At 37.7% G+C, this 9,256-nt stretch overlaps 1 protein-coding gene and 1 non-coding gene across 6 annotated transcripts in view; one reads left to right on the forward strand and one right to left on the reverse strand.

Moving 5' to 3' along the window:
- ARID3B (AT-rich interaction domain 3B) overlaps positions 1-9,256 on the forward strand; it is a 47,635-nt gene that overhangs the window by 7,990 nt on the left and 30,389 nt on the right. The window lies entirely within an intron of this gene.
- TRNAI-GAU (transfer RNA isoleucine (anticodon GAU)) lies at positions 7,981-8,054 on the reverse strand. Its single transcript has one exon. It is a non-coding gene; the product is annotated as a tRNA-Ile (tRNA).

Below are 9,256 nucleotides of genomic sequence, written 5' to 3' on the forward strand. Positions count from 1 at the left end.
AGGATGGTAATCCTCCCCCACCATCCTCAGGGAGGATTGTAAAGATATTGCAAAGGAGTGGGGTTTTTCTTTTGATTTATTTTATTATCTCCCTTCCACCCAAGTTATAATAAGCAGCTAAAAGCCATCTTCCCATAAACACAAATGTGTAACTTATGTTTGCTAGTACCAAAGCTTGTTAGCCATTTATCTGGACCCTCCCAGAGTCGTTTCTTCTGCATTGGATTCATTTATTTCACTTCCTCTCCCAAATCTCAAAATTATCTGGAGACTTTGATGTATTTTTCATTTAGCTCTAGACCCTATGTTTAAAAAATAAAGATATTACAAAAGTGGAAGAAGAATATGAGTGTGTGAAAGATCTTCGTAAAATTTATACCATCGAACAAAGTTGAGGTTGAATTGTCATTAACATCTAAATACTTTTAGAAGCTATAACTTTTCAGTGTTTACTACCTTTGTAGGTAAATGCTCCATAAATCCTAGACCCTGCTCTAAAACAACTCCTGTTTTCTAGAGCTGTGACCAAACTCTAGGGTTCTGGAGTTCTCTGAAACATTTCAGGTTTATGTGAGCTGAAACGGTTGCACTTTTGAAGCTGCTTCTTTCCATATTAAAATCGGGATGTGTGCATATTTCTTCTTTAGGTAGAGGTAAGCTTTATTTATATTTAATTCCTATAAATACGTGATCAGGGACTTCACTTGGGCCTTATCCTCCATTCCAAACACTAATCCCTCCATGTGTGTCCCAGATCCCACGCCCTCCTAATTTTCAGGGACTTGTTCCATCACTGAACCCCCATTTCCCTGACTCTTTGGACTCTCTTCTGAAGCCTTTTCTACATTCACAAGTGTTTGACTGTCTCCCAGATTAAAAACAAAAACAAAAATCTTCTTTAATCAGTAAATCTGCCGGATTCAGTTGTTACAAGGAAATAAGAGGTCACTTTTTAAAAACGTGCCCCTCAGCTCACCTCCTACCAGCTTGTTCTGTGGTCCTGACTGCCTGCCCCCCCACTCCCCACAACACAGCTGCTCAGAGGAATTGTCTGCTTTCCTGCTTTCCTTACCTCTACTTTGTCACCTCCTACTCACTCCTCAGCACTCTTCAGTCTGGACTCTTGTCTCCTCCATGCTAATGAAGTTCCTCTTGGTAAGACCACCCAGTGCCCACTGTGATTCTAAGCCCAGCCTGCTCTTGCCTGACTTCTCAGCAGTATCAGATACAGAAGACCCCTTATTTTGCTTTCTGTAGTTGCTCTGTTAGCTTATTTTCCGTATCTCTTTCTCTTCTATCCAGCCTCAAGAACTCCCAAGTTTCCCAGGGCTCAGTCTTAAACTCTCTTCTCTGTATACTCCCCTTAGGCAATTTCTTTCACTTTCATGGCTTCAAATCCTATCCACGAGCCATTGATTCAAATATACAGAGGGTGCCCCAAAAATATATACACATTTTAGGAAAGGAAAACACTATTAAAATTGTAATACCCAATATATTCCGATAACAGAAGATGAATACAAGTCATGTGTATACAAATTTTTGGCATGCCGGTATATTGTTTGAGCCCATGTTTCCATTCTGAGTTCAAATGATATATTCCCACCTACCTTCTTGACATTTCCACTTAGATGTTTTAGTGGAATCTCAAGTTTAACACATAAAACTGAACTCTTGATTTCAAACCTACTCCCCCATAATTATTTCCTCCTTTATTTTCCATCTCTGTAAAGGGCATGTTTGTTGAGTTGGTCATCCATATCAGAAACCATGAGAGTTGACTATCTTTCATACCTCCTACTCTGAGAGTTGACTATCTTTCATACCTCCTACTCTGAGAGTTGACTATCTTTCATACCTCCTACTCTGTCACTCCATCTGGTGATGTCCAGTCCATCACCAAGTCTTATTATCTATTCTCCCATCTAAATACCCAGAATCCTGCCACTTCTCGCCTTTTCACTATCACCTACCAATCCAAGCTACCTACCTACTGCTGTAACTATCAACAAGTTTTTGTCTTCCTTTCCCCATTCTAATCCATTCCCCAAACAGCAGCTAGAGTGATCTTCTCAAAAACAGATCAGATTATGTCACCCCTTCAGTGCATTTCAAGTGTGATGTCAGTTGCTCTCATTGTAAAAGCCCACATCTGCAAACCTGATCCCTGCCTGCTCCTCCAGCTTTATTTTTGTCAATGTCCTGACCTATCACTGTACTCCAATGACCCTGGCTTTTGCGTATGCCAGTCCTCCTGCCTAGAACGTTCCTCCAGGCTATTACCCAGCCTTCAGTTCTCACTCTGACATCTCTTCCTCAGGGGTCCTGTTTTCACCTTTAGTGTAGATCAGGTTTCCTGCTGTTGTTGAGCATTATACTTTAATATTTGTGTGGTTTGTTTGTTTGATAACTGATCCCTGTACTAGATGGTAAGCTCTAAGAGGACAGGTCCCATATCAGTGACAGGTCACAGGTCAATGACAGGTACCAAATCATTGTGTCCCAGCACCCAGAAGAATGGTGGCAGATCATAGGCACTGAACGATATTTGTTTGTTCTGCTGTTAATTTAACTTTTTAAAAAATGTCAGTGGCATCATTTTGTTTCTTAAAAAAATAGACAAAATAGACTTTATTTTCTAGAGAATTTTTAGATTTATAGCAAAATTGAGCAGAAGGTACAGTGATTTTCCATAAACCATCTGCCCCATCACCTGCACAGCCACTTCCACTGTCAGCACCCCCACCAGGAGGGTACATCTTGCAGTTGATGAACCTACACTGACACTTCACCCAAAGTCCATAGTTTACATTAGGTTCACTCTTGGTGTTATATATTCCGTGGGTTCTGACAAATGTATAATGATGTGTATCCACCATTATGATATACAGAATCGTTTCACAGCCCTAAAAATTCTCTCTGCTCCACCTATTCGTCCCTCCCTGCCCCCAGAGCCACTGGGACCTCTGACCTTTATACTGTCTCCATAGTTCTGCCTGTCCCAGAATGTCATATAGTTGGGATCATACACGTATGCAGCCTTTTCAGATTGGTTTCTTTCACTTAGTCATGTGCATTTAAAGTTCCTCCACGGCTTTTCATGGCTTGATAGTTCATTTCTTTCTAGGGCTTAATATTCTATTGTCTGGATGGACCAGTTATTTATTTGTTCATCTACTGAAGGATGTCTTTCTTAGTTGCTTCCAAGCTTTGTCAAGTATAAATAAAGCTGTGATAAACATCTATATACAGGTTTTTGTGTAAACATAAGTTTTTGATTCATTTGGATAAATACCAGGGAACACAGTTGCTGGATTACATGGTAAGAGTATGTTTAGTTTTGTAAGAAACTGCCAAACTGTCTTCCAAAGTGACTGTCACATTTTGCATTCCTACTGACAATGAAAGAGAGTTCCTGTTACTCAACATCAGTGCCAGCATTTGGTGGTGTTAGTGTTTGGGATTTGTGTCATGTTGGTTTTTTTGTTCTTGTGTTTTTGAAATTGAAATTTTCATTGAAGATCATTGTAGATTCATGTGCAGTTGTAAGAAATAATTTAGAGAGACCCCTGTACACCTGGCCCAGTTTCCCCCAGTGGTAACATTTTATAAAACTATAGTATACTATCACAGCCTGGGCTTGACATTGGTAAGATCCAGTTATTAGGTTTTCCAGGTTGTGCTGGTATGTGTGTGTGTATGTGTGTTCTGTTTTTAAGCCTATTGAGTTGTGTGTGTGTGTTCTGTCTTTAAGCCTATGTAGTTGTATGTTTAACACATCTCCTGAAATTCTTACTTGATAAATGCATCTGCAGTTGTAAGTTTTTGTCAAGGTCGTACTTTGGCTGTATCCCACAAGTTTTTATATGTAATGCTTTCATTGGTTAGTACTAAACATTTCTTAATTTCATTTGTGATTGCTTCTTTAATTCATGGGTAATTCAAGAGTGTTTTTTAGTTTTCCGACTTTTAAAAATTGTTTATCTTAATATTGTGTTTAATTTTTATACATTTTTTTACTTTAAAAATTTGCCTGTTCTTACCTCCTAGTTTTTCTATTCCTTCCTTTAGCTCTTTGAACATCTGTAACTTTTTAAAAAGTTTGTTGTGGAATTATTGAAAAAAAAATTATTTTTTAAGATTTTATTGGGGAATTGGGGGGGGGGATCGGGGAAGGGGAACAGGCAAGTTGCTGTCCTTTTGTTCTTCAGTCTAGTTGTGGAGGACGTAGCTTCACTTGCCCATGTTGGTATTATCATTGTGCTCCTCCCAGATGAGGCAGATCGGTCGCCGGCCACTGAATGGTCGCTCACAGCGGCTCTTGGCAGCTCACGCCAGCTGCCGGCCACTCACGCCAGCTGCCGGCCACTCAAAGTATCTTTACCGCAGCCCACTGCAGCCTGACTGCAGCCTATGCCATTGCCAGTGACTCACGGCAGTCCAGCTCCATGTCAAGCTGTTGTTCACCATCATAGCTGTAGAGGGTGCAGCGTCACTGGCCCTCATGTGGGATCGGAACCAGGGCCCTGCTGCTCAGAACTGGCATCCCAAGCCAACTCTTAACCAACGCGCCACTCGGCCGGCCCACAGCTAGCTTTTTTACTCAGTGTTATAGCTATACTTCCATGTGTGTTCATAAAGATCTATTAATGTTTTTATAATCACATATCAAAATTACATAAGTAATGTGAATTGTATGCTCATTAAAAATTAAAACAGTGGAGGAAAATACAGAGTAAAAATGAATAGTTCTAAAAATATAGTGTCCCCTTGCCTGCTCCCTCCCATCCTACCCTCTTTTCCTAGATGAGGCCACAGTTAGGAACAAATCAGCTTCTAGGCCTGTTTGTGTGTATTTATCTATTTAAGTGTGCAGTCACAGAATATGTAAGAGTGTGTGTGTGTTTAGCATAAATACAGACTATCTTTGTAGATACTGTGTAATCCTATGCCTCTATTTCTGTGGCAGGATAGGTTATTCTAAAGGTTGAATTTGCTGTATATCATATTACTATCTTTTCATATATTTACTTGCCTTTTTTTGTGCTGTTCCTTAACTGCTTGTATCCTTTGCCTGTTTTTCCTTCTTTTTTTATTGTAAAAAGCACATGCGGTATGTATAACCTCTTAACAGATTTTTAAGTGTGCAGTACATGTTGTTAACTATAAGCACAATGTTGTACAGCAGCTCTCTAGAACTTTTTGCCTACAACTGGCTTAGTTCACTTTATATTTATTTAAATTTTTGTTTAAATATTTAAATTATTTTGCATAAGGTCCTCCAGGTTTATCCTTGTTATCACATATTGTACGATCTCCTTTTTTTATATGACTGAATAATATTCCACTGTATGTATATACATTGTTTTCTTTATCCATTCTTTCATCAGTGACACTTAAGGTGATTCCGTATCTTGGTCATTGTGAGCAATGCTCCAATGAACGTGGGGTGCAGATATCTCTTCAAGATCCTACATTCAGTTCTTGTGGATAAATATCTAGAAGTGTGATTGCATGATCATATGGTAGTTCTGTTTTTTATTTTTTCAGAAACCTCCATACTGTTCTCCGTATCAGCTGCACCATTTTACATTTCCACCAACAGTGCACAAGGATTCCAATTTCTCTACAACCTTACCAACACTTATTTTCTGTTTTTTGTTTGTTTTTATAATGGCCATCCTAACACATGTGAGGCGATACCTCATTGTGGTTTTGATTTGCATTTCCCTGATGACTAGTGATATTAAGCATCTTATCATATATACTTGTTGGCCATTTGTCTTCTTTGGAGAATTATCTATTCAAGTCTTCTGCCCATTTTTATGATTAAGGTTACATATTTTTTGCTATTAAGTTGTAGGAGTTCCTTCTTATATCTTTTGGATATTAATCCCTATTCAGATATATGGTTTGCAAATATTTTCTCCCATTCTGTAGGTTGCCTTTTCATGTTATTGATTGTTTCCTATACTATGCAGAAACTTTTTAGTTTGTCCCATTTGTTTATTTTTGCTTTTGTTGCCTATGCTTTTGGTGTCATATCCAAGAAATCATTGCCAAGACTAATGTCATGAAGGTTTTTACCATGTTTTTTTCCAGGAGCTTTACAGTTTAAGGTATTATATCTAAGTCTTTAATCCATTTTGAGTTGATTTTGATGTATGGTATAAGATAAGGATCCAATTTCATTCTTTTACACATGGATATCCAGTTTACCAACATCATTTGTGGAAGAGCCTATCCTTTCTGCATTGTGTATTCTTGGCTCTCTACTAAAGATCAGTTGACTGCATATGTGGGGGTTTATTTCTGGACTCTATTCTGTTCCATTGGTCTATATGTCTATGTTTATGCCAGTACCATACTTTTGATTACTGTATCTTTGTATTATATTTTTAAATCAGAAAGTATGAGGCCTCAGCTATGTTCATCTTTCTCAAGATTGTTTTGGCTGTTTGGGGTCCTTTGTGTTCTGTGTGAATTTTACAATTAATTGCTTTTTTCTATTTCTGTAAAAAATATGCCATTCGGATTTTTTATAGGGATTGTATTGAATCTGTAGATAGCTTGGGGTAGTGTGGACATTCTAACAATATTAACTTTTCCAATCCATGAATACAGATGTCCTTCCATTTATCTGTGTCTTTAATTTCTTTCAGCAATGTTTTGTAGTTTTCAGCGTTACAAGTCTTTCAGCCTCCTTCGTTGTTTATTCCTATTTTATTCTGTTTCATGCTATTATAAATGGGATTGTTTTTCTTAATTTCCTTCTCAGGTTCAGGTTGTTTCTTTTTTTTTCAGATTGTTTCTTGTTAGTGTATACAAACATAGGTGATTTTTGCATGTTGATTTTGTGTTCTGAAGCTTTCTGGAATTCATTTATTCTAACAGTTTTTTGTGGACTCTTTAGAGTTTACTCTACATATAAGATCATATCATTTGCAAATAAAGATAATTTTACTTTTTCCTTTCCAATTTGGATGCCTTGTATTTCGTTTTACCAAATTGCTCTGGTTTGAACTGCCATACATGTCAGATAGGAGTGGTAAGAGTGGACATCTTTGCCTTGTCCCTGATCTTAGAACAAAAGCTTTTAGTTTTTCACCATTGAGTATGATGTTAGCTGTGGACTTTACATATATTGCCTTTATAATGTTGAGGTTTTTTTCTTTATATTCCTAGTTTGTTGAGTATTTTTTGTCATGAAAGGGTATTATGTCAATTTTTTTTCTGTATCTATTGAGATAATCATATGATTTTTATCCTTCATTTTGTTAATGTGGTGTATGACATATGTTGAACCATCCTTGCATCCCAGGGATAAATCCCACTTGATCATGGTGTTGAATGTGGTTTATTAAGTAGCATCTATAATTCATCAGGTAGTTTTCCTGTAGTGTCTTTTTCTGGCTTTGATATCAGGGTAATGCTGACCTCAGAAAAATGCATTTGGGAAGGATTGGTATTAATTCTTATTTAAATATTTTGTAGAATTAACCTGTGCAGCCATCTGGCCCTGGGCTTTTCTTTTGTTGGGCGATTTTTGATTAATGATTCAGTCTCCTTACCAGTTATAGGTCTGCTCAGATTTTCTAGTTTTTCATGACTCAGCCTTGGTAGATTGTCAGGTTCTAGGAATTTATCCATTTCTTCTAGGTTATCCAGTTTCTTGGCATCTAATTGTTCGTAGTAGTCTCTTATGGTCCTTTTTATTTCAGTGGCAATCGTAATATATCCTCTTTCATTTCTGACTTTCTTTGAGACTTCTTTTTTTTTTTCTTAGTTTAGCCAAAGGTTTGTCAATTTTGTTGATCTTTTCCAAAAAACCAACTGTAGTTTTGTTGATGTTTTTCTATTCTGTTTTGTTTATTTCTGCTCCAATCCCTTTTTTTTTTTTTTTAATTATTGGGGAACAGTCGTGGTCATTGGTTACACATTGCTTTCATGCTGCAATGGCATGGAGGGCGCAGCTCACAGTGGCCCATGCAGGGATCGAACCCGCAACCTTGGTGTTATCAGCACCACGCTCTAACCAACTGAGCTAACCGGTCACCCCTGGTCTAATCTTTATTATTTCCTTCCTTCGGCTTTGTTCTTTTTCTAGTTCCTTGACGTATAGGGTTAGGTAGTTGACTTGAGATCTTTTAATGTAGGCATTTAGGCTGTACACTTCCCTCTTAGTGCTGCTTTTGCTGCATCCCATGAGTCTTGCTGTGTTGTGTTTCTGCTGCCTTGCCTCATTTTTCAATGCTGTTACCTTTTTCTTACTGATCTGTAGTAGCTCTTGTGCATAGACCCTTGTCTTTATGTTTCTAGTGTTATTCACAGTTGTTGGTCTTTCAACTTGATTTGTAGTTCTTTTGTTAAGTAGGAGTTTAAATTTTGATGTAGCTAAATCTATTGATCTTTCCCTTTATGGATGCTGTCGTACTTAAAAAGGCCCTCCTCTCTCCAGGATCATTTTTATTAATTCTTATTATTTTGTAGTTGTATTTTTATATGTAGACCTTTACTCCATCTTGAATTAATGGAAAGTAGGGACTGAACATTTTTAAAAAGCAGTGTTATTATAGTTCTGTGAAATGGATAACAGCTTCATGTATTACCTATTCCCTTAATGTCAGAAATTTAACCTATTTCTAAATTTTTACTGTTATAAATAAAATTGTACTGTATTTCTAGATATTCCCTTAGGGTGGATTCATAGACCAGAATTACGTCATCAGGAGGAGACTAAGAATGGGAGGCAGTTACAAACAGGGACTTCAAGCTGCACGCCTGGTCTTAGCTCCACTGTTTGGTCACTTTGCATCCTTCTGTTTGCAAGTCACTGCTTGCGAGGCACCTTGTGCCTCGGTTTTCTCATCTGAAAAATGAGGGTAATAATAGTATCTACCTCGGAGCATTGTCCTGAGGCTTGAATGTGTAATACACACAAAATGCTGGAACATGGCCCGGTACATAGTAAGTACTCAGTCATTATTAGTTGTTGCTGCTGCTGCTGTTTCTATTGTGATGTTCTGGAAAGGTCTTGACATTTTTATATTTCCATTATGGGAATATGGAGATCCCATTGCTGCCAACCCTTGTTATTAGTGAATATTATCATTTTTTAAAGCTTTGCTAATTTTAACACATCTGAAGAATGGACTTCTTTTTTTTTTTTAAGATTTTATTGAGAAATTGGGGGAGGGGATCAGTGTTGGGGAATTGGGGAAGGGAAACAGACAAGTTGCTGTCCTTTGGTTCTTCA

Source organism: Hipposideros armiger, unplaced genomic scaffold (genome assembly GCF_001890085.2).
Source record: "Hipposideros armiger isolate ML-2016 unplaced genomic scaffold, ASM189008v1 scaffold_511, whole genome shotgun sequence".
Lineage (NCBI taxonomy): Eukaryota > Metazoa > Chordata > Mammalia > Chiroptera > Hipposideridae > Hipposideros > Hipposideros armiger.